Source organism: Lissotriton helveticus, chromosome 11, assembly GCF_964261635.1.
Source record: "Lissotriton helveticus chromosome 11, aLisHel1.1, whole genome shotgun sequence".
NCBI lineage: Eukaryota > Metazoa > Chordata > Amphibia > Caudata > Salamandridae > Lissotriton > Lissotriton helveticus.
In genome coordinates, this window is record NC_136072.1 from 1,082,419,667 (window position 1) to 1,082,444,004 (window position 24,338).

The window sequence follows — 24,338 nt, forward strand, 5'->3', positions numbered from 1 at the left end:
GACCCACTGAACCCTGATTATTGCGGTATTTTATATTCCAAACTTCAACAAGGGGGCCTATTTTCTTCCTTGCTCTAGGGCCCATTTTTTCACCTGAGAGCCTTGAAAGACTGCATGGATCCTCTCTGATTTGAATTGGTGACAATGAGGTCAGGCAAAGAGCTCTTGTGTGGCTGTATCAGCCCAACTGGGCTACCAGATCTGGCACATTTGTATGCTGCATGCAGACGGAGACACACAACGTACACACAGCCATATATAGGGCAAATATAAAAATCTGTATTGTGACGCAGCTGCGGCATAAATGTTGCCGCCCATTTACAATGTGACGCATCTAGGGAGATGTGTCACATTGTAAAGTCCCGCATCACATTATACCTGCGTCAGGTATAATGTATGCAGGGTGGGCGTTCCCACGCTAAAAGCCTTCTAGAACTGACGCACTGAAATCTACAAGATTTCACTACATCACTCTACGCCTTCACTGTGTCAAAATCCCTACGCCTGCACAGACCAGGCATAAGTTATGACTCAGGGCTTTTTGCGTCACTTTCATGAGCATTTCCAGCAATGCGTCACTTTTGTGCCAACAGATGCGTCAGAATTTCTGACGCATCTGTTAATCCTTGCGCCATGGAGCGCTGTATTGTAAATACAGCACATTCATCGTGGCACAAGGACATTCAGCACTGACTCAAGGAAACTTATGCATCCATGCAGTTGCGTCAGGTCCTTGTGAATCTTCCCCTAAAATGTTTTGAAAACCAGGAAACCAGTATATTGTACCTCCTAAAGCTAAAAATGAAATGCAGCAAATGCAACTATGTAGTGCCATGAAATGGCAGACGTGCATTATGGAATATGGAAAAATGTATCTATAATTTATTTTCCTTTAAATTGATTGCCGTTCCTTCTCTAGTAAACATTTGAAGACAGTGGGACCTATGAGGATGCTATTATGAATTTGTGCTTCTTATATTTTCCACAACCCATGGTTAGCAGCCTAGATCTCATCTTTGTGTGAAGGTATATCTGCCTGAGCATCAAATCCATAACTTGGGAGGGTGCTGCTTACCTGGACAGTTATTTAGCATACAATTTCCCATAATTCTCTGCGTGTGGCTATCGACTGTTTGGGGCAGAGAGCTGATAGAAATTAGTAAAACAACACCATTATATGTCTTACATTGCCTATCAGAAGCAGTGGAGGAGTAGTTATGCATAAACAGATAACGTCTTTTGAAAAGGAATCATTTTCTTTGTAACATGATGTACTAGGGCAAGTGTGCATGAAATTCACACTAAATTGCTTAGCTTTGCGCAGTGGCAGTATCGTAGCCAATGAGGTTTAAACGAGGCGTGATTATTGCTTATTAAAAACTTTACCCAATACCCCGTCATGAAGACTTGAAATATAGTCGAAATGGCAAGTTTTTGACAGTCTCTTCGGAGACTGGAGAATATGTTATTAAAAAAATAAGATAGTTTATTTTGCAATGCAATTTTCTTGCAGATTTGTGATCTGTGACAAGGACAAAACGGTGACTCTATTTGGCTTCAGTTTACTCTTTACGTTCTCTTTTGTTTTCTCAGCTTTTTAAATACAGCAGTAATTTAGGGATTTATTTTCCTTGATGAGTTTTCCTTATTCTTTTATTTCTTCCCCTTTGTTCTCATCTTTGCTCCACGGATTCGCTTGGGTCAGTGATGGGCAGAGGACGGGCTTTGTTTCTGCTCTCTGAGGTGACTCGCAGTCCGGCGCAGGGCTGGGCTCTTCCGAGGTCTCATCTCCCATTCAAATGTGCACTAACCGCCCAGAAAGTTTTTTTCTGGGAGCGAAGGCATTTGTTATCAGTAGGAAAATGTGGAGAGGGTTCATACAGATTGTATGGAGTGTTTGAAACAGAACAAGAACTGACAAAGCTCTTGTTTTTGCCGTTTGACATTATGTAAAGTTTATTTCTAATGCTCTTTGTGGCACTGAGTAATTGATGTTACCCAGCTCTATGACAGGGGCGTAGCTTCTGTTGGTGCAGCAGGTGCAGTTGCACTGGCGCCCACAGACCTGCGGGACCCACTGAACCCTGATTATTGCGGTATTTTATATTCCAAACTTCAACAAGGGGGCCTATTTTCTTCCTTGCTCTAGGGCCCATTTTTTCACCTGAGAGCCTTGAAAGACTGCATGGATCCTCTCTGATTTGAATTGGTGACAATGAGGTCAGGCACAGAGCCCTTGTGTGGCTGCATCAGCCCAACTGGGCTACCAGATCTGGCACATTTGTATGCTGCATGCAGACGGAGACACACAACGTACACACAGCCATATATAGGGCAAGTATAAAAATCTGTATTGTGACGCAGCTGCGGCATAAATGTTGCCGCCCATTTACAATGTGACGCATCTAGGGAGATGTGTCACATTGTAAAGTCCTGCATCATATTATACCTGCGTCAGGTATAATGTATGCAGGGTGGGCGTTCCCACGCTAAAAGCCTTCTAGAACTGACGCACTGAAATCTACAAGATTTCACTACATCACTCTATGCCTTCACTGTGTCAAAATCCCTACGCCTGCAAAGACCAGGCATAAGTTATGACTCAGGGCTTTTTGTGTCACTTTCATGAGCATTTCCAGCAATGCGTCACTTTTGTGCCAACAGATGCGTCAGAATTTCTGACGCATCTGTTAATTCTTGCGCCATGGAGCGCTGTATTGTAAATACAGCACATTCATCGTGGCACAAGGACATTCAGCACTGACTCAAGGAAACGTATGCATCCATGCAGTTGCGTCAGGTCCTTGTGAATCTTCCCCTAAAATGTTTTGAAAACCAGGAAACCAGTATATTGTACCTCCTAAAGCTAAAAATGAAATGCAGCAAATGCAACTATGTAGTGCCATGAAATGGCAGACGTGCATTATGGAATATGGAAAAATGTATCTATAATTTATTTTCCTTTAAATTGATTGCCGTTCCTTCTCTAGTAAACATTTGAAGACAGTGGGACCTATGAGGATGCTATTATGAATTTGTGCTTCTTATATTTTCCACAACCCATGGTTAGCAGCCTAGATCTCATCTTTGTGTGAAGGTATATCTGCCTGAGCATCAAATCCATAACTTGGGAGGGTGCTGCTTACCTGTACAGCTATTTAGCATACAATTGCCCATAATTCCCTGCGTGTGGCTATCGACGGTTTGGGGCAGAGAGCTGATAGAAATTAGTAAAACAACACCATTATATGTCTTACATTGCCTATCAGAAGCAGTGGAGGAGTAGTTATGCATAAACAGATAACATCTTTTGAAAAGGAATCATGTTCTTTGTAACATGAGGTACTAGGGCAAGTGTGCATGAAATTCACACTAAATTGTTTAGCTTTGCGCAGTGGCAGTATCGTAGCAAATGAGGTTTAAACGAGGCGTGATTATTGCTTATTAAAAACTTTACCCAATACCCCGTCATGAAGACTTGAACTATAGTCGAAATGGCAAGTTTTTGACAGTCTCTTCGGAGACTGGAGAATATGTAATTAAAAAACAAGATAGTTTAGTTTGCAATGCAATTTACTTGCAGGTTTGTGATCTGTGACAAGGACAAAACGGTGACTATATTTGGCTTCAGTTTACTCTTTACGTTCTCTTTTGTTTTCTCTGCTTTTTAAATACAGCAGTAATATAGGGATTTATTTTCCTTGATGAGTTTTTGTTATTCTTTTATTTCTTCCACTTTGTTCTCATCTTTGCTCCACGGATTCGCTTGGGTCAGTGATGGGCAGAGGACGGGCTTTGTTTCTGCTCTCTGAGGTGACTCGCAGTCCGGCGCAGGGCTGGGCTCTTCCGAGGTCTCATCTCCCATTCAAATGTGCACTAACCGCCCAGAAAGTTTTTTTCTGGGAGCGAAGGCATTTGTTATCAGTAGGAAAATGTGGAGAGGGTTCATACAGATTGTATGGAGTGTTTGAAACAGAACAAGAACTGACAAAGCTCTTGTTTTTGCCGTTTGACAATATGTAAAGTTTATTTCTAATGCTCTTTGTGGCACTGAGTAATTGATGTTACCCAGCTCTATGACAGGGGCGTAGCTTCTGTTGGTGCAGCAGGTGCAGTTGCACTGGCGCCCACAGACCTGCGGGACCCACTGAACCCTGATTATTGCGGTATTTTATATTCCAAACTTCAACAAGGGGGCCTATTTTCTTCCTTGCTCTAGGGCCCATTGTTTCACCTGAGAGCCTTGAAAGACTGCATGGATCCTCTCTGATTTGAATTGGTGACAATGAGGTTAGGCAAAGAGCTCTTGTGTGGCTGCATCAGCCCAACTGGGCTACCAGATCTGGCACATTTGTATGCTGCATGCAGACGGAGACACACAACGTACACACAGCCATATATAGGGCAAATATAAAAATCTGTATTGTGACGCAGCTGCGGCGTAAATGTTGCGGCCCATTTACAATGTGACGCATCTAGGGAGATGTGTCACATTGTAAAGTCCCGCATCACATTATACCTGCGTCAGGTATAATGTATGCAGGGTGGGCGTTCCCACGCTTAAAGCCTTCTAGAACTGACGCACTGAAATCTACAAGATTTCACTACATCACTCTACGCCTTCACTGTGTCAAAATCCCTACGCCTGCACAGACCAGGCATAAGTTGTGACTCAGGGCTTTTTGCGTCACTTTCATGAGCATTTCCAGCAATGCGTCACTTTTGTGCCAACAGATGCGTCAGAATTTCTGACGCATCTGTTAATCCTTGAGCCATGGAGCGCTGTATTGTAAATACAGCACATTCATCGTGGCACAAGGACATTCAGCACTGACTCAAGGAAACTTATGCATCCATGCAGTTGCGTCAGGTCCTTGTGAATATTCCTCTAAAATGTTTTGAAAACCAGGAAACCAGTATATTGTACCTCCTAAAGCTAAAAATGAAATTCAGCAAATGCAACTATGTAGTGCCATGAAATGGCAGACGTGCATTATGGAATATGGAAAAATTTATCTATAATTTATTTTCCTTTAAATTGATTGCCGTTCCTTCTCTAGTAAACATTTGAAGACAGTGGGACCTATGAGAATGCTATTATGAATTTGTGCTTCTTATATTTTCCTCAACCCATGGTTAGCAGGCTAGATCTCATCTTTGTGTGAAGGTATATCTGCCTGAGCATCAAATCCATAACTTGGGAGGGTGCTGCTTACCTGTACAGCTATTTAGCATACAATTTCCCATAATTCGCTGCCTGTGGCTATCGACGGTTTGAGGCAGAGAGCTGATAGAAATTAGTAAAACAACACCATTATATGTCTTATATTGCCTATCAGAAGCAGTGGAGGAGTAGTTATGCATAAACAGATAACATCTTTTGAAAAGGAATCATGTTCTTTGTAACATGAGGTACTAGGGCAAGTGTGCATGAAATTCACACTAAATTGTTTAGCTTTGCGCAGTGGCAGTATCGTAGCCAATGAGGTTTAACCGAGGCGCGATTATTGCTTATTGAAAACTTTACCCAATACCCCGTCATGGAGACTTGAAATATAGCCGAAATGGCAATTTTTGACAGTCTCTTCGGCGACTGGAGAATATGTAATTAAAAAATAAGATAGTTTATTTTGCAATGCAATTTACTTGCAGGTTTGTGATCTGTGACAAGGACAAAACGGTGACTCTATTAGGCTTCAGTTTACTCTTTACGTTCTCTTTTGTTTTCTCAGCTTTTTAAATACAGCAGTAATTTAGGGATTTATTTTCCTTGATGAGTTTTCCTTATTCTTTTATTTCTTCCCCTTTGTTCTCATCTTTGCTCCACGGATTCGCTTGGGTCAGTGATGGGTAGAGGACGGGCTTTGTTTCTGCTCTCTGAGGTGACTCGCAGTCCGGCGCAGGGCTGGGCTCTTCCGAGGTCTCATCTCCCATTCAAATGTGCACTAACCGCCCAGAAAGTTTTTTTCTGGGAGCGAAGGCGTTTGTTATCAGTAGGAAAATGTGGAGAGGGTTCATACAGATTGTATGGAGTGTTTGAAACAGAACAAGAACTGACAAAGCTCTTGTTTTTGCCGTTTGACATTATGTAAAGTTTATTTCTAATGCTCTTTGTGGCACTGAGTAATTGATGTTACCCAGCTCTATGACAGGGGCGTAGCTTCTGTTGGTGCAGCAGGTGCAGTTGCACTGGCGCCCACAGACCTGCGGGACCCACTGAACCCTGATTATTGCGGTATTATATATTCCAAACTTCAACAAGGGGGCCTATTTTCTTCCTTGCTCTAGGGCCCATTTTTTCACCTGAGAGCCTTGAAAGACTGCATGGATCCTCTCTGATTTGAATTGGTGACAATGAGGTCAGGCACAGAGCCCTTGTGTGGCTGCATCAGCCCAACTGGGCTACCAGATCTGGCACATTTGTATGCTGCATGCAGACGGAGACACACAACGTACACACAGCCATATATAGGGCAAGTATAAAAATCTGTATTGTGACGCAGCTGCGGCATAAATGTTGCCGCCCATTTACAATGTGACGCATCTAGGGAGATGTGTCACATTGTAAAGTCCCGCATCATATTATACCTGCGTCAGGTATAATGTATGCAGGGTGGGCGTTCCCACGCTAAAAGCCTTCTAGAACTGACGCACTGAAATCTACAAGATTTCACTACATCACTCTACGCCTTCACTGTGTCAAAATCCCTACGCCTGCAAAGACCAGGCATAAGTTATGACTCAGGGCTTTTTGTGTCACTTTCATGAGCATTTCCAGCAATGCGTCACTTTTGTGCCAACAGATGCGTCAGAATTTCTGACGCATCTGTTAATTCTTGCGCCATGGAGCGCTGTATTGTAAATACAGCACATTCATCGTGGCACAAGGACATTCAGCACTGACTCAAGGAAACGTATGCATCCATGCAGTTGCGTCAGGTCCTTGTGAATCTTCCCCTAAAATGTTTTGAAAACCAGGAAACCAGTATATTGTACCTCCTAAAGCTAAAAATGAAATGCAGCAAATGCAACTATGTAGTGCCATGAAATGGCAGACGTGCATTATGGAATATGGAAAAATGTATCTATAATTTATTTTCCTTTAAATTGATTGCCGTTCCTTCTCTAGTAAACATTTGAAGACAGTGGGACCTATGAGGATGCTATTATGAATTTGTGCTTCTTATATTTTCCACAACCCATGGTTAGCAGCCTAGATCTCATCTTTGTGTGAAGGTATATCTGCCTGAGCATCAAATCCATAACTTGGGAGGGTGCTGCTTACCTGTACAGCTATTTAGCATACAATTTCCCATAATTCCCTGCATGTGGCTATCGACGGTTTGGGGCAGAGAGCTGATAGAAATTAGTAAAACAACACCATTATATGTCTTACATTGCCTATCAGAAGCAGTGGAGGAGTAGTTATGCATAAACAGATAACATCTTTTGAAAAGGAATCATGTTCTTTGTAACATGAGGTACTAGGGCAAGTGTGCATGAAATTCACACTAAATTGTTTAGCTTTGTGCAGTGGCAGTATCGTAGCCAATGAGTTTTAAACGAGGCGTGATTATTGCTTATTAAAAACTTTACCCAATACCCCGTCATGAAGTCTTGAACTATAGTCGAAATAACAAGTTTTTGACAGTCTCTTCGGAGACTGGAGAATATGTAATTAAAAAATAAGATAGTTTAGTTTGCAATGCAATTTACTTGCAGGTTTGTGATCTATGACAAGGACAAAACGGTGACTATATTTGGCTTCAGTTTACTCTTTACGTTCTCTTTTGTTTTCTCAGCTTTTTAAATACAGCAGTAATTTAGGGATTTATTTTCCTTGATGAGTTTTCGTTATTCTTTTATTTCTTCCCCTTTGTTCTCATCTTTGCTCCACGGATTCGCTTGGGTCAGTGATGGGCAGAGGACGGGCTTTGTTTCTGCTCTCTGAGGTGACTCGCAGTCCGGCGCATGGCTGGGCTCTTCCGAGGTCTCATCTCCCATTCAAATGTGCACTAACCGCCCAGAAAGTTTTTTTCTGGGAGCGAAGGCATTTGTTATCAGTAGGAAAATGTGGAGAGGGTTCATACAGATTGTATGGAGTGTTTGAAACAGAACAAGAACTGACAAAGCTCTTGTTTTTGCCGTTTGACATTATGTAAAGTTTATTTCTAATGCTCTTTGTGGCACTGAGTAATTGATGTTACCCAGCTCTATGACAGGGGCGTAGCTTCTGTTGGTGCAGCAGGTGCAGTTGCACTGGCGCCCACAGACCTGCGGGACCCACTGAACCCTGATTATTGCGGTATTTTATATTCCAAACTTCAACAAGGGGGCCTATTTTCTTCCTTGCTCTAGGGCCCATTGTTTCACCTGAGAGCCTTGAAAGACTGCATGGATCCTCTCTGATTTGAATTGGTGACAATGAGGTTAGGCAAAGAGCTCTTGTGTGGCTGCATCAGCCCAACTGGGCTACCAGATCTGGCACATTTGTATGCTGCATGCAGACGGAGACACACAACGTACACACAGCCATATATAGGGCAAATATAAAAATCTGTATTGTGACGCAGCTGCGGCGTAAATGTTGCGGCCCATTTACAATGTGACGCATCTAGGGAGATGTGTCACATTGTAAAGTCCCGCATCACATTATACCTGCGTCAGGTATAATGTATGCAGGGTGGGCGTTCCCACGCTTAAAGCCTTCTAGAACTGACGCACTGAAATCTACAAGATTTCACTACATCACTCTACGCCTTCACTGTGTCAAAATCCCTACGCCTGCACAGACCAGGCATAAGTTATGACTCAGGGCTTTTTGCGTCACTTTCATGAGCATTTCCAGCAATGCGTCACTTTTGTGCCAACAGATGCGTCAGAATTTCTGACGCATCTGTTAATCCTTGCGCCATGGAGCGCTGTATTGTAAATACAGCACATTCATCGTGGCACAAGGACATTCAGCACTGACTCAAGGAAACTTATGCATCCATGCAGTTGCGTCAGGTCCTTGTGAATCTTCCCCTAAAATGTTTTGAAAACCAGGAAACCAGTATATTGTACCTCCTAAAGCTAAAAATGAAATGCAGCAAATGCAACTATGTAGTGCCATGAAATGGCAGACGTGCATTATGGAATATGGAAAAATGTATCTATAATTTATTTTCCTTTAAATTGATTGCCGTTCCTTCTCTAGTAAACATTTGAAGACAGTGGGACCTATGAGGATGCTATTATGAATTTGTGCTTCTTATATTTTCCACAACCCATGGTTAGCAGCCTAGATCTCATCTTTGTGTGAAGGTATATCTGCCTGAGCATCAAATCCATAACTTGGGAGGGTGCTGCTTACCTGTACAGCTATTTAGCATACAATTTCCCATAATTCGCTGCCTGTGGCTATCGACGGTTTGAGGCAGAGAGCTGATAGAAATTAGTAAAACAACACCATTATATGTCTTATATTGCCTATCAGAAGCAGTGGAGGAGTAGTTATGCATAAACAGATAACATCTTTTGAAAAGGAATCATGTTCTTTGTAACATGAGGTACTAGGGCAAGTGTGCATGAAATTCACACTAAATTGTTTAGCTTTGCGCAGTGGCAGTATCGTAGCCAATGAGGTTTAACGGAGGCGTGATTATTGCTTATTGAAAACTTTACCCAATACCCCGTCATGGAGACTTGAAATATAGCCGAAATGGCAATTTTTTACAGTCTCTTCGGAGACTGGAGAATATGTAATTAAAAAATAAGATAGTTTATTTTGCAATGCAATTTACTTGCGGGTTTGTGATCTGTGACAAGGACAAAACGGTGACTCTATTTGGCTTCAGTTTACTCTTTACGTTCTCTTTTGTTTTCTCAGCTTTTTAAATACAGCAGTAATTTAGGGATTTATTTTCCTTGATGAGTTTTCCTTATTCTTTTATTTCTTCCCCTTTGTTCTCATCTTTGCTCCACGGATTCGCTTGGGTCAGTGATGGGCAGAGGACGGGCTTTGTTTCTGCTCTCTGAGGTGACTCGCAGTCCGGCGCAGGGCTGGGCTCTTCCGAGGTCTCATCTCCCATTCAAATGTGCACTAACCGCCCAGAAACTTTTTTTCTGGGAGCGAAGGCGTTTGTTATCAGTAGGAAAATGTGGAGAGGGTTCATACAGATTGTATGGAGTGTTTGAAACAGAACAAGAACTGACAAAGCTCTTGTTTTTGCCGTTTGACATTATGTAAAGTTTATTTCTAATGCTCTTTGTGGCACTGAGTAATTGATGTTACCCAGCTCTATTACAGGGGCGTAGCTTCTGTTGGTGCAGCAGGTGCAGTTGCACTGGCGCCCACAGACCTGCGGGACCCACTGAACCCTGATTATTGCGGTATTTTATATTCCAAACTTCAACAAGGGGGCCTATTTTCTTCCTTGCTCTAGGGCCCATTTTTTCACCTGAGAGCCTTGAAAGACTGCATGGATCCTCTCTGATTTGAATTGGTGACAATGAGGTCAGGCACAGAGCCCTTGTGTGGCTGCATCAGCCCAACTGGGCTACCAGATCTGGCACATTTGTATGCTGCATGCAGACGGAGACACACAACGTACACACAGCCATATATAGGGCAAGTATAAAAATCTGTATTGTGACGCAGCTGCGGCATAAATGTTGCCGCCCATTTACAATGTGACGCATCTAGGGAGATGTGTCACATTGTAAAGTCCCGCATCATATTATACCTGCGTCAGGTATAATGTATGCAGGGTGGGCGTTCCCACGCTAAAAGCCTTCTAGAACTGACGCACTGAAATCTACAAGATTTCACTACATCACTCTACGCCTTCACTGTGTCAAAATCCCTACGCCTGCACAGACCAGGCATAAGTTATGACTCAGGGCTTTTTGCGTCACTTTCATGAGCATTTCCAGCAATGCGTCACTTTTGTGCCAACAGATGCGTCAGAATTTCTGACGCATCTGTTAATTCTTGCGCCATGGAGCGCTGTATTGTAAATACAGCACATTCATCGTGGCACAAGGACATTCAGCACTGACTCAAGGAAACTTATGCATCCATGCAGTTGCGTCAGGTCCTTGTGAATCTTCCCCTAAAATGTTTTGAAAACCAGGAAACCAGTATATTGTACCTCCTAAAGCTAAAAATGAAATGCAGCAAATGCAACTATGTAGTGCCATGAAATGGCAGACGTGCATTATGGAATATGGAAAAATGTATCTATAATTTATTTTCCTTTAAATTGATTGCCGTTCCTTCTCTAGTAAACATTTGAAGACAGTGGGACCTATGAGGATGCTATTATGAATTTGTGCTTCTTATATTTTCCACAACCCATGGTTAGCAGCCTAGATCTCATCTTTGTGTGAAGGTATATCTGCCTGAGCATCAAATCCATAACTTGGGAGGGTGCTGCTTACCTGTACAGCTATTTAGCATACAATTTCCCATAATTCGCTGCCTGTGGCTATCGACGGTTTGAGGCAGAGAGCTGATAGAAATTAGTAAAACAACACCATTATATGTCTTATATTGCCTATCAGAAGCAGTGGAGGAGTAGTTATGCATAAACAGATAACATCTTTTGAAAAGGAATCATGTTCTTTGTAACATGAGGTACTAGGGCAAGTGTGCATGAAATTCACACTAAATTGTTTAGCTTTGCGCAGTGGCAGTATCGTAGCCAATGAGGTTTAACCGAGGCGCGATTATTGCTTATTGAAAACTTTACCCAATACCCCGTCATGGAGACTTGAAATATAGTCGAAATGGCAATTTTTGACAGTCTCTTCGGAGACTGGAGAATATGTAATTAAAAAATAAGATAGTTTATTTTGCAATGCAATTTACTTGCAGGTTTGTGATCTGTGACAAGGACAAAACGGTGACTCTATTTGGCTTCAGTTTACTCTTTACGTTCTCTTTTGTTTTCTCAGCTTTTTAAATACAGCAGTAATTTACGGATTTATTTTCCTTGATGAGTTTTCGTTATTCTTTTATTTCTTCCCCTTTGTTCTCATCTTTGCTCCACGGATTCGCTTGGGTCAGTGATGGGCAGAGGACGGGCTTTGTTTCTGCTCTCTGAGGTGACTCGCAGTCCGGCGCAGGGCTGGGCTCTTCCGAGGTCTCATCTCCCATTCAAATGTGCACTAACCGCCCAGAAAGTTTTTTTCTGGGAGCGAAGGCATTTGTTATCAGTAGGAAAATGTGGAGACGGTTCATACAGATTGTATGGAGTGTTTGAAACAGAACAAGAACTGACAAAGCTCTTGTTTTTGCCGTTTGACATTATGTAAAGTTTATTTCTAATGCTCTTTGTGGCACTGAGTAATTGATGTTACCCAGCTCTATGACAGGGGCGTAGCTTCTGTTGGTGCAGCAGGTGCAGTTGCACTGGCGCCCACAGACCTGCGGGACCCACTGAACCCTGATTATTGCGGTATTTTATATTCCAAACTTCAACAAGGGGGCCTATTTTCTTCCTTGCTCTAGGGCCCATTGTTTCACCTGAGAGCCTTGAAAGACTGCATGGATCCTCTCTGATTTGAATTGGTGACAATGAGGTTAGGCAAAGAGCTCTTGTGTGGCTGCATCAGCCCAACTGGGCTACCAGATCTGGCACATTTGTATGCTGCATGCAGACGGAGACACACAACGTACACACAGCCATATATAGGGCAAATATAAAAATCTGTATTGTGACGCAGCTGCGGCGTAAATGTTGCGGCCCATTTACAATGTGACGCATCTAGGGAGATGTGTCACATTGTAAAGTCCCGCATCACATTATACCTGCGTCAGGTATAATGTATGCAGGGTGGGCGTTCCCACGCTTAAAGCCTTCTAGAACTGACGCACTGAAATCTACAAGATTTCACTACATCACTCTACGCCTTCACTGTGTCAAAATCCCTACGCCTGCACAGACCAGGCATAAGTTATGACTCAGGGCTTTTTGCGTCACTTTCATGAGCATTTCCAGCAATGCGTCACTTTTGTGCCAACAGATGCGTCAGAATTTCTGACGCATCTGTTAATCCTTGCGCCATGGAGCGCTGTATTGTAAATACAGCACATTCATCGTGGCACAAGGACATTCAGCACTGACTCAAGGAAACTTATGCATCCATGCAGTTGCGTCAGGTCCTTGTGAATCTTCCCCTAAAATGTTTTGAAAACCAGGAAACCAGTATATTGTACCTCCTAAAGCTAAAAATGAAATGCAGCAAATGCAACTATGTAGTGCCATGAAATGGCAGACGTGCATTATGGAATATGGAAAAATGTATCTATAATTTATTTTCCTTTAAATTGATTGCCGTTCCTTCTCTAGTAAACATTTGAAGACAGTGGGACCTATGAGGATGCTATTATGAATTTGTGCTTCTTATATTTTCCACAACCCATGGTTAGCAGCCTAGATCTCATCTTTGTGTGAAGGTATATCTGCCTGAGCATCAAATCCATAACTTGGGAGGGTGCTGCTTACCTGTACAGCTATTTAGCATACAATTTCCCATAATTCGCTGCCTGTGGCTATCGACGGTTTGAGGCAGAGAGCTGATAGAAATTAGTAAAACAACACCATTATATGTCTTATATTGCCTATCAGAAGCAGTGGAGGAGTAGTTATGCATAAACAGATAACATCTTTTGAAAAGGAATCATGTTCTTTGTAACATGAGGTACTAGGGCAAGTGTGCATGAAATTCACACTAAATTGTTTAGCTTTGCGCAGTGGCAGTATCGTAGCCAATGAGGTTTAACGGAGGCGTGATTATTGCTTATTGAAAACTTTACCCAATACCCCGTCATGGAGACTTGAAATATAGCCGAAATGGCAATTTTTTACAGTCTCTTCGGAGACTGGAGAATATGTAATTAAAAAATAAGATAGTTTATTTTGCAATGCAATTTACTTGCGGGTTTGTGATCTGTGACAAGGACAAAACGGTGACTCTATTTGGCTTCAGTTTACTCTTTACGTTCTCTTTTGTTTTCTCAGCTTTTTAAATACAGCAGTAATTTAGGGATTTATTTTCCTTGATGAGTTTTCCTTATTCTTTTATTTCTTCCCCTTTGTTCTCATCTTTGCTCCACGGATTCGCTTGGGTCAGTGATGGGCAGAGGACGGGCTTTGTTTCTGCTCTCTGAGGTGACTCGCAGTCCGGCGCAGGGCTGGGCTCTTCCGAGGTCTCATCTCCCATTCAAATGTGCACTAACCGCCCAGAAACTTTTTTTCTGGGAGCGAAGGCGTTTGTTATCAGTAGGAAAATGTGGAGAGGGTTCATACAGATTGTATGGAGTGTTTGAAACAGAACAAGAACTGACAAAGCTCTTGTTTTTGCCGTTTGACATTATGTAAAGTTTATTTCTAATGCTCTTTGTGGCACTGAGTAATTGATGTTACCCAGCTCTATTACAGGGGCGTAGCTTCTGTTGGTGCAGCAGGTGCAGTTGCACTGGCGCCCACAGACCTGCGGGACCCACTGAACCCTGATTATTGCGGTATTTTATATTCCAAACTTCAACAAGGGGGCCTATTTTCTTCCTTGCTCTAGGGCCCATTTTTTCACCTGAGAGCCTTGAAAGACTGCATGGATCCTCTCTGATTTGAATTGGTGACAATGAGGTCAGGCACAGAGCCCTTGTGTGGCTGCATCAGCCCAACTGGGCTACCAGATCTGGCACATTTGTATGCTGCATGCAGACGGAGACACACAACGTACACACAGCCATATATAGGGCAAGTATAAAAATCTGTATTGTGACGCAGCTGCGGCATAAATGTTGCCGCCCATTTACAATGTGACGCATCTAGGGAGATGTGTCACATTGTAAAGTCCCGCATCATATTATACCTGCGTCAGGTATAATGTATGCAGGGTGGGCGTTCCCACGCTAAAAGCCTTCTAGAACTGACGCACTGAAATCTACAAGATTTCACTACATCACTCTACGCCTTCACTGTGTCAAAATCCCTACGCCTGCACAGACCAGGCATAAGTTATGACTCAGGGCTTTTTGCGTCACTTTCATGAGCATTTCCAGCAATGCGTCACTTTTGTGCCAACAGATGCGTCAGAATTTCTGACGCATCTGTTAATTCTTGCGCCATGGAGCGCTGTATTGTAAATACAGCACATTCATCGTGGCACAAGGACATTCAGCACTGACTCAAGGAAACTTATGCATCCATGCAGTTGCGTCAGGTCCTTGTGAATCTTCCCCTAAAATGTTTTGAAAACCAGGAAACCAGTATATTGTACCTCCTAAAGCTAAAAATGAAATGCAGCAAATGCAACTATGTAGTGCCATGAAATGGCAGACGTGCATTATGGAATATGGAAAAATGTATCTATAATTTATTTTCCTTTAAATTGATTGCCGTTCCTTCTCTAGTAAACATTTGAAGACAGTGGGACCTATGAGGATGCTATTATGAATTTGTGCTTCTTATATTTTCCACAACCCATGGTTAGCAGCCTAGATCTCATCTTTGTGTGAAGGTATATCTGCCTGAGCATCAAATCCATAACTTGGGAGGGTGCTGCTTACCTGTACAGCTATTTAGCATACAATTTCCCATAATTCGCTGCCTGTGGCTATCGACGGTTTGAGGCAGAGAGCTGATAGAAATTAGTAAAACAACACCATTATATGTCTTATATTGCCTATCAGAAGCAGTGGAGGAGTAGTTATGCATAAACAGATAACATCTTTTGAAAAGGAATCATGTTCTTTGTAACATGAGGTACTAGGGCAAGTGTGCATGAAATTCACACTAAATTGTTTAGCTTTGCGCAGTGGCAGTATCGTAGCCAATGAGGTTTAACCGAGGCGCGATTATTGCTTATTGAAAACTTTACCCAATACCCCGTCATGGAGACTTGAAATATAGTCGAAATGGCAATTTTTGACAGTCTCTTCGGAGACTGGAGAATATGTAATTAAAAAATAAGATAGTTTATTTTGCAATGCAATTTACTTGCAGGTTTGTGATCTGTGACAAGGACAAAACGGTGACTCTATTTGGCTTCAGTTTACTCTTTACGTTCTCTTTTGTTTTCTCAGCTTTTTAAATACAGCAGTAATTTACGGATTTATTTTCCTTGATGAGTTTTCGTTATTCTTTTATTTCTTCCCCTTTGTTCTCATCTTTGCTCCACGGATTCGCTTGGGTCAGTGATGGGCAGAGGACGGGCTTTGTTTCTGCTCTCTGAGGTGACTCGCAGTCCGGCGCAGGGCTGGGCTCTTCCGAGGTCTCATCTCCCATTCAAATGTGCACTAACCGCCCAGAAAGTTTTTTTCTGGGAGCGAAGGCATTTGTTATCAGTAGGAAAATGTGGAGACGGTTCATACAGATTGTATGGAGTGTTTGAAACAGAACAAGAACTGACAAAGCTCTTGTTTTTGCCGTTTGACATTATGTAAAGTTTATTTCTAATGCTCTTTGTGGCACTGAGTAATTGATGTTACCCAGCTCTATGACAGGGGCGTAGCTTCTGTTGGTGCAGCAGGTGCAGTTGCACTGGCGCCCACAGACCTGCGGGACCCACTGAACCCTGATTATTGCGGTATTTTATATTCCAAACTTCAACAAGGGGGCCTATTTTCTTCCTTGCTCTAGGGCCCATTTTTTCACCTGAGAGCCTTGAAAGACTGCATGGATCCTCTCTGATTTGAATTGGTGACAATGAGGTCAGGCAAAGAGCTCTTGTGTGGCTGCATCAGCCCAACTGGGCTACCAGATCTGGCACATTTGTATGCTGCATGCAGACGGAGACACACAACATACACACAGCCATATATAGGGCAAGTATAAAAATCTGTATTGTGACGCAGCTGCGGCATAAATGTTGCAGCCCATTTACAATGTGACGCATCTAGGGAGATGTGTCACATTGTAAAGTCCCGCATCATATTATACCTGCGTCAGGTATAATGTATGCAGGGTGGGCGTTCCCACGCTAAAAGCCTTCTAGAACTGACGCACTGAAATCTACAAGATTTCACTATATCACTCTACGCCTTCACTGTGTCAAAATCCCTACGCCTGCACAGACCAGGCATAAGTTATGACTCAGGGCTTTTTGCGTCACTTTCATGAGCATTTCCAGCAATGCGTCACTTTTGTGCCAACAGATGCGTCAGAATTTCTGACGCATCTGTTAATTCTTGCGCCATGGAGCGCTGTATTGTAAATACAGCACATTCATCGTGGCACAAGGACATTCAGCACTGACTCAAGGAAACTTATGCATCCATGCAGTTGCGTCAGGTCCTTGTGAATCTTCCCCTAAAATGTTTTGAAAACCAGGAAACCAGTATATTGTACCTCCTAAAGCTAAAAATGAAATGCAGCAAATGCAACTATGTAGTGCCATGAAATGGCAGACGTGCATTATGGAATATGGAAAAATGTATCTATAATTTATTTTCCTTTAAATTGATTGCCGTTCCTTCTCTAGTAAACATTTGAAGACAGTGGGACCTATGAGGATGCTATTATGAATTTGTGCTTCTTATATTTTCCACAACCCATGGTTAGCAGCCTAGATCTCATCTTTGTGTGAAGGTATATCTGCCTGAGCATCAAATCCATAACTTGGGAGGGTGCTGCTTACCTGTACAGCTATTTAGCATACAATTTCCCATAATTCCCTGCGTGTGGCTATCGACGGTTTGGGCAGAGAGCTGATAGAAATTAGTAAAACAACACCATTATATGTCTTACATTGCCTATCAGAAGCAGTGGAGGAGTAGTTATGCATAAACAGATAACATCTTTTGAAAAGGAATCATGTTCTTTGTAACATGAGGTACTAGGGCAAGTGTGCATGAAATTCACACTAAATTGTTTAGCTTTGCGCAGTGGCAGTATCGTAGCCAATGAGGTTTAAACGAGGCGTGATTATTGCTTATTAAAAACTTTACCCAATACCCCGTCATGAAGACTTGAACTATAGTCGAAATAACAAGTTTTTGACAGTCTCTTCGGAGACTGGAGAATATGTAATTAAAAAATAAGATAGTTTATTTTGCAATGCAATTTACTTGCAGGTTTGTGATCTGTGACAAGGACAAAACGGTGACTATATTTGGCTTCAGTTTACTCTTTACGTTCTCTTTTGTTTTCTCAGCTTTTTAAATACAGCAGTAATTTAGGGATTTATTTTCCTTGATGAGTTTTAGTTATTCTTTTATTTCTTCCCCTTTGTTCTCATCTTTGCTCCACGGATTCGCTTGGGTCAGTGATGGGCAGAGGACGGGCTTTGTTTCTGCTCTCTGAGGTGACTCGCAGTCCGGCGCAGGGCTGGGCTCTTCCGAGGTCTCATCTCCCATTCAAATGTGCACTAACCGCCCAGAAAGTTTTTTTCTGGGAGCGAAGGCATTTGTTATCAGTAGGAAAATGTGGAGAGGGTTCATACAGATTGTATGGAGTGTTTGAAACAGAACAAGAACTGACAAAGCTCTTGTTTTTGCCGTTTGACATTATGTAAAGTTTATTTCTAATGCTCTTTGTGGCACTGAGTAATTGATGTTACCCAGCTCTATGACAGGGGCGTAGCTTCTGTTGGTGCAGCAGGTGCAGTTGCACTGGCGCCCACAGACCTGCGGGACCCACTGAACCCTGATTATTGCGGTATTTTATATTCCAAACTTCAACAAGGGGGCCTATTTTCTTCCTTGCTCTAGGGCCCATTGTTTCACCTGAGAGCCTTGAAAGACTGCATGGATCCTCTCTGATTTGAATTGGTGACAATGAGGTTAGGCAAAGAGCTCTTGTGTGGCTGCATCAGCCCAACTGGGCTACCAGATCTGGCACATTTGTATGCTGCATGCAGACGGAGACACACAACGTACACACAGCCATATATAGGGCAAGTATAAAAATCTGTATTGTGACGCAGCTGCGGCATAAAAGTTGCGGCCCATTTACAATGTGACGCATCTAGGGAGATGTGTCACATTGTAAAGTCCCGCATCATATTATACCTGCGTCAGGTATAATGTATGCAGGGTGGGCGTTCCCACGCTAAAAGCCTTCTAGAACTGACGCACTGAAATCTACAAGATTTCACTACATCACTCTACGCCTTCACTGTGTCAAAATCCCTACGCCTGCACAGACCAGGCATAAGTTATGACTCAGGGCTTTTTGCGTCACTATCATGAGCATTTCCAGCAATGCGTCACTTTTGTGCCAACAGATGCGTCAGAATTTCTGACGCATCTGTTAATTCTAGCGCCATGGAGCGCTGTATTGTAAATACAGCACATTCATCGTGGCACAAGGACATTCAGCACTGACTCAAGGAAACTTATGCATCCATGCAGTTGCGTCAGGTCCTTGTGAATATTCCCCTAAAATGTTTTGAAAACCAGGAAACCAGTATATTGTACCTCCTAAAGCTAAAAATGAAATGCAGCAAATGCAACTATGTAGTGCCATGAAATGGCAGACGTGCATTATGGAATATGGAAAAATGTATCTATAATTTATTTTCCTTTAAATTGATTGCCGTTCCTTCTCTAGTAAACATTTGAAGACAGTGGGACCTATGAGGATGCTATTATGAATTTGTGCTTCTTATATTTTCCACAACCCATGGTTAGCAGGCTAGATCTCATCTTTGTGTGAAGGTATAGCTGCCTGAGCATCAAATCCATAACTTGGGAGGGTGCTGCTTACCTGTACAGCTATTTAGCATACAATTTCCCATAATTCTCTGCGTGTGGCTATCGACGCTTTTGGGGCAGAGAGCTGATAGAACTTAGTAAAACAACACCATTATATGTCTTACATTGCCTATCAGAAGCAGTGGAGGAGTAGTTATGCATAAACAGATAACATCTTTTGAAAAGGAATCATGTTCTTTGTAACGTGAGGTACTAGGGCAAGTGTGCATGAAATTCACACTAAATTGTTTTGCGCTGCGCAGTGGCAGTATCGTAGCCAATGAGGTTTAACTGAGGCGCGATTATTGCTTATTGAAAACTTTACCCAATACCCCGTCATGGAGACTTGAAATATAGTTGAAATGGCAATTTTTGACAGTCTCTTCGGAGACTGGAGAATATGTAATTAAAAAATAAGATAGTTTATTTTGCATTGCAATTTACTTGCAGGTTTGTGATCTGTGACAAGGACAAAACGGTGACTCTATTTGGCTTCAGTTTACTCTTTACGTTCTCTTTTGTTTTCTCAGCTTTTTAAATACAGCAGTAATTTAGGGATTTATTTTCCTTGATGAGTTTTCGTTATTCTTTTATTTCTTCCCCTTTGTTCTCATCTTTGCTCCACGGATTCGCTTGGGTCAGTGATGGGCAGAGGACGGGCTTTGTTTCTGCTCTCTGAGGTGACTCGCAGTCCGGCGCAGGGCTGGGCTCTTCCGAGGTCTCATCTCCCATTCAAATGTGCACTAACCGCCCAGAAAGTTTTTTTCTGGGAGCGAAGGCATTTGTTATCAGTAGGAAAATGTGGAGAGGGTTCATACAGATTGTATGGAGTGTTTGAAACAGAACAAGAACTGACAAAGCTCTTGTTTTTGCCGTTTGACATTATGTAAAGTTTATTTCTAATGCTCTTTGTGGCACTGAGTAATTGATGTTACCCAGCTCTATGACAGGGGCGTAGCTTCTGTTGGTGCAGCAGGTGCAGTTGCACTGGCGCCCACAGACCTGCGGGACCCACTGAACCCTGATTATTGCGGTATTTTATATTCCAAACTTCAACAAGGGGGCCTATTTTCTTCCTTGCTCTAGGGCCCATTTTTTCACCTGAGAGCCTTGAAAGACTGTATGGATCCTCTCTGATTTCAATTGGTGACAATGAGTTCAGGCAAAGAGCTCTTGTGTGGCTGCATCAGCCCAACTGGGCTCCCAGATCTGGCACATTTGTATGCTGCATGCAGACGGAGACACACAACGTACACCCAGCCATATATAGGGCAAGTATAAAAATCTGTATTGTGACGCAGCTGCGGCATAAATGTTGCGGCCCATTTACAATGTGACACATCTAGGGAGATGTGTCACATTGTAAAGTCCCGCATCATATTATACCTGCGTCAGGTATAATGTATGCAGGGTGGGCGTTCCCACGCTAAAAGCCTTCTAGAACTGACGCACTGAAATCTACAAGATTTCACTACATCACTCTACGCCTTCACTGTGTCAAAATCCCTATGCCTGCACAGACCAGGCATAAGTTATGACTCAGGGCTTTTTGCGTCACTTTCATGAGCATTTCCAGCAATGCGTCACTTTTGTGCCAACAGATGCGTCAGAATTTCTGACGCATCTGTTAATTCTTGCGCCATGGAACGCTGTATTGTAAATACAGCACATTCATCGTGGCACAAGGACATTCAGCACTGACTCAAGGAAACTTATGCATCCATGCAGTTGCGTCAGGTCCTTGTGAATCTTCCCCTAAAATGTTTTGAAAACCAGGAAACCAGTATATTGTACCTCCTAAAGGTAAAAATGAAATGCAGCAAATGCAACTATGTAGTGCCATGAAATGGCAGACGTGCATTATGGAATATGGAAAAATGTATCTATAATTTATTTTCCTTTAAATTGATTGCCGTTCCTTCTCTAGTAAACATTTGAAGACAGTGGGACCTATGAGGATGCTATTATGAATTTGTGCTTCTTATATTTTCCACAACCCATGGTTAGAAGCCTAGATCTCATCTTTGTGTGAAGGTATATCTGCCTGAGCATCAAATCCATAACTTGGGAGGGTGCTGCTTACCTGTACAGCTATTTAGCATACAATTTCCCATAAGTCTCTGCGTGTGGCCATCGACGGTTTGGGGCAGAGAGCTGATAGAAATTAGTAAAACAACACCATTATATGTCTTACATTGCCTATCAGAAGCAGTGGAGGAGTAGTTATGCATAAACAGATAACATCTTTTGAAAAGGAATCATGTTCTTTGTAACATGAGGTTCTAGGGCAAGTGTGCATGAAATTCACACTAAATTGTTTAGCTTTGCGCAGTGGCAGTATCGTAGCCAATGAGGTTTAACCGAGGCGCGATTATTGCTTATTGAAAACTTTACCCAATACCCTGTCATGGAGACTTGAAATATAGTCGAAATGGCAATTTTTGACAGTCTCTTCGGAGACTGGAGAATATGTAATTAAAAAATAAGATAGTTTATTTTGCAATGCAATTTACTTGCAGGTTTGTGATCTGTGACAAGGACAAAACGGTGACTCTATTTGGCTTCAGTTTACTCTTTACGTTCTCTTTTGTTTTCTCAGCTTTTTAAATACAGCAGTAATTTAGGGATTTATTTTCCTTGATGAGTTTTCATTATTCTTTTATTTCTTCCCCTTTGTTCTCATCTTTGCTCCACGGATTCGCTTGGGTCAGTGATGGGCAGAGGACGGGCTTTGTTTCTGCTCTCTGAGGTGACTCGCAGTCCGGCGCAGGGCTGGGCCCTTCCGAGGTCTCATCTCCCATTCAAATGTGCACTAACCGCCCAGAAAGTTTTTTTCTGGGAGCGAAGGCAATTGTTATCAGTAGGAAAATGTGGAGAGGGTTCATACAGATTGTATGGAGTGTTTGAAACAGAACAAGAACTGACAAAGCTCTTGTTTTTGCCGTTTGACATTATGTAAAGTTTATTTCTAATGCTCTTTGTGGCACTGAGTAATTGATGTTACCCAGCTCTATGACAGGGGCGTAGCTTCTGTTGGTGCAGCAGGTGCAGTTGCACTGGCGCCCACAGACCTGCGGGACCCACTGAACCCTGATTATTGCGGTATTTTATATTCCAAACTTCAACAAGGGGGCCTATTTTCTTCCTTGCTCTAGGGCCCATTTTTTCACCTGAGAGCCTTGAAAGACTGCATGGATCCTCTCTGATTTGAATTAGTGACAATGAGGTCAGGCAAAGAGCTCTTGTGTGGCTGCATCAGCCCAACTGGGCTACCAGATCTGGCACATTTGTATGCTGCATGCAGACGGAGACACACAACGTACACACAGCCATATATAGGGCAAGTATAAAAATCTGTATTGTGACGCAGCTGCGGCATAAAAGTTGCGGCCCATTTACAATGTGATGCATCTAGGGAGATGTGTCACATTGTAAAGTCCCGCATCATATTATACCTGCGTCAGGTATAATGTATGCAGGGTGGGCGTTCCCACGCTAAAAGCCTTCTAGAACTGACGCACTGAAATCTACAAGATTTCACTACATCACACTACGCCTTCACTGTGTCAAAATCCCTACGCCTGCACAGACCAGGCATAAGTTATGACTCAGGGCTTTTTGCGTCACTTTCATGAGCATTTCCAGCAATGCGTCACTTTTGTGCCAACAGATGCGTCAGAATTTCTGACGCATCTGTTAATTCTAGCGCCATGGAGCGCTGTATTGTAAATACAGCACATTCATCGTGGCTCAAGGACATTCAGCACTGACTCAAGGAAACTTATGCATCCATGCAGTTGCGTCAGGTCCTTGTGAATCTTCCCCTAAAATGTTTTGAAAACCAGGAAACCAGTATATTGTACCTCCTAAAGGTAAAAATGAAATGCAGCAAATGCAACTATGTAGTGCCATGAAATGGCAGACGTGCATTATGGAATATGGAAAAATGTATCTATAATTTATTTTCCTTTAAATTGATTGCCGTTCCTTCTCTAGTAAACATTTGAAGACAGTGGGACCTATGAGGATGCTATTATGAATTTGTGCTTCTTATATTTTCCACAACCCATGGTTAGCAGCCTAGATCTCATCTTTGTGTGAAGGTATATCTGCCTGAGCATCAAATCCATAACTTGGGAGGGTGCTGCTTACCTGTACAGCTATTTAGCATACAATTTCCCATAAGTCTCTGCGTGTGGCCATCGACGGTTTGGGGCAGAGAGCTGATAGAAATTAGTAAAACAACACCATTATATGTCTTACATTGCCTATCAGAAGCAGTGGAGGAGTAGTTATGCATAAACAGATAACATCTTTTGAAAAGGAATCATGTTCTTTGTAACATGAGGTACTAGGGCAAGTGTGCATGAAATTCACACTAAATTGTTTAGCTTTGCGCAGTGGCAGTATCGTAGCCAATGAGGTTTAACCGCGGCGCGATTATTGCTTATTGAAAACTTTACCCAATACCCCGTCATGGAGTCTTGAAATATAGTCGAAATGGCAATTTTTGACAGTCTCTTCGGAGACTGGAGAATATTTAATTAAAAAATAAGATAGTTTATTTTGCAATGCAATTTACTTGCAGGTTTGTGATCTGTGACAAGGACAAAACGGTGACTCTATTTGGCTTCAGTTTACTCTTTACGTT

General features: G+C 42.4%; 12 non-coding genes across 12 annotated transcripts; all 12 read left to right on the forward strand.

The window, feature by feature from the left end:
• Window positions 1–1,312: 1,312 nt before the first annotated feature.
• On the forward strand, window positions 1,313–1,453 carry LOC144793142 (U4 spliceosomal RNA). The gene has a single exon (XR_013602801.1). It is a non-coding gene; the product is annotated as a U4 spliceosomal RNA (small nuclear RNA).
• A 1,930-nt stretch (window positions 1,454–3,383) lies between these two features.
• On the forward strand, window positions 3,384–3,524 carry LOC144793168 (U4 spliceosomal RNA). Its single transcript, XR_013602822.1, has one exon. It is a non-coding gene; the product is annotated as a U4 spliceosomal RNA (small nuclear RNA).
• Window positions 3,525–5,453: 1,929 nt separating this feature from the next.
• Window positions 5,454–5,593, forward strand: LOC144793971 (U4 spliceosomal RNA). Its single transcript, XR_013603416.1, has one exon. It is a non-coding gene; the product is annotated as a U4 spliceosomal RNA (small nuclear RNA).
• A 1,929-nt stretch (window positions 5,594–7,522) lies between these two features.
• On the forward strand, window positions 7,523–7,663 carry LOC144793143 (U4 spliceosomal RNA). Its single transcript, XR_013602802.1, has one exon. It is a non-coding gene; the product is annotated as a U4 spliceosomal RNA (small nuclear RNA).
• Window positions 7,664–9,592: 1,929 nt separating this feature from the next.
• On the forward strand, window positions 9,593–9,732 carry LOC144793087 (U4 spliceosomal RNA). The gene has a single exon (XR_013602753.1). It is a non-coding gene; the product is annotated as a U4 spliceosomal RNA (small nuclear RNA).
• A 1,929-nt stretch (window positions 9,733–11,661) lies between these two features.
• On the forward strand, window positions 11,662–11,801 carry LOC144793638 (U4 spliceosomal RNA). The gene has a single exon (XR_013603118.1). It is a non-coding gene; the product is annotated as a U4 spliceosomal RNA (small nuclear RNA).
• A 1,929-nt stretch (window positions 11,802–13,730) lies between these two features.
• On the forward strand, window positions 13,731–13,870 carry LOC144793088 (U4 spliceosomal RNA). The gene has a single exon (XR_013602754.1). It is a non-coding gene; the product is annotated as a U4 spliceosomal RNA (small nuclear RNA).
• Window positions 13,871–15,799: 1,929 nt separating this feature from the next.
• LOC144793639 (U4 spliceosomal RNA) lies at window positions 15,800–15,939 on the forward strand. Its single transcript, XR_013603119.1, has one exon. It is a non-coding gene; the product is annotated as a U4 spliceosomal RNA (small nuclear RNA).
• Window positions 15,940–17,867: 1,928 nt separating this feature from the next.
• Window positions 17,868–18,008, forward strand: LOC144793148 (U4 spliceosomal RNA). The gene has a single exon (XR_013602805.1). It is a non-coding gene; the product is annotated as a U4 spliceosomal RNA (small nuclear RNA).
• A 1,930-nt stretch (window positions 18,009–19,938) lies between these two features.
• Window positions 19,939–20,078, forward strand: LOC144793061 (U4 spliceosomal RNA). Its single transcript, XR_013602730.1, has one exon. It is a non-coding gene; the product is annotated as a U4 spliceosomal RNA (small nuclear RNA).
• A 1,929-nt stretch (window positions 20,079–22,007) lies between these two features.
• On the forward strand, window positions 22,008–22,147 carry LOC144793743 (U4 spliceosomal RNA). The gene has a single exon (XR_013603213.1). It is a non-coding gene; the product is annotated as a U4 spliceosomal RNA (small nuclear RNA).
• Window positions 22,148–24,076: 1,929 nt separating this feature from the next.
• LOC144793968 (U4 spliceosomal RNA) lies at window positions 24,077–24,216 on the forward strand. The gene has a single exon (XR_013603413.1). It is a non-coding gene; the product is annotated as a U4 spliceosomal RNA (small nuclear RNA).
• Window positions 24,217–24,338: the final 122 nt, after the last annotated feature.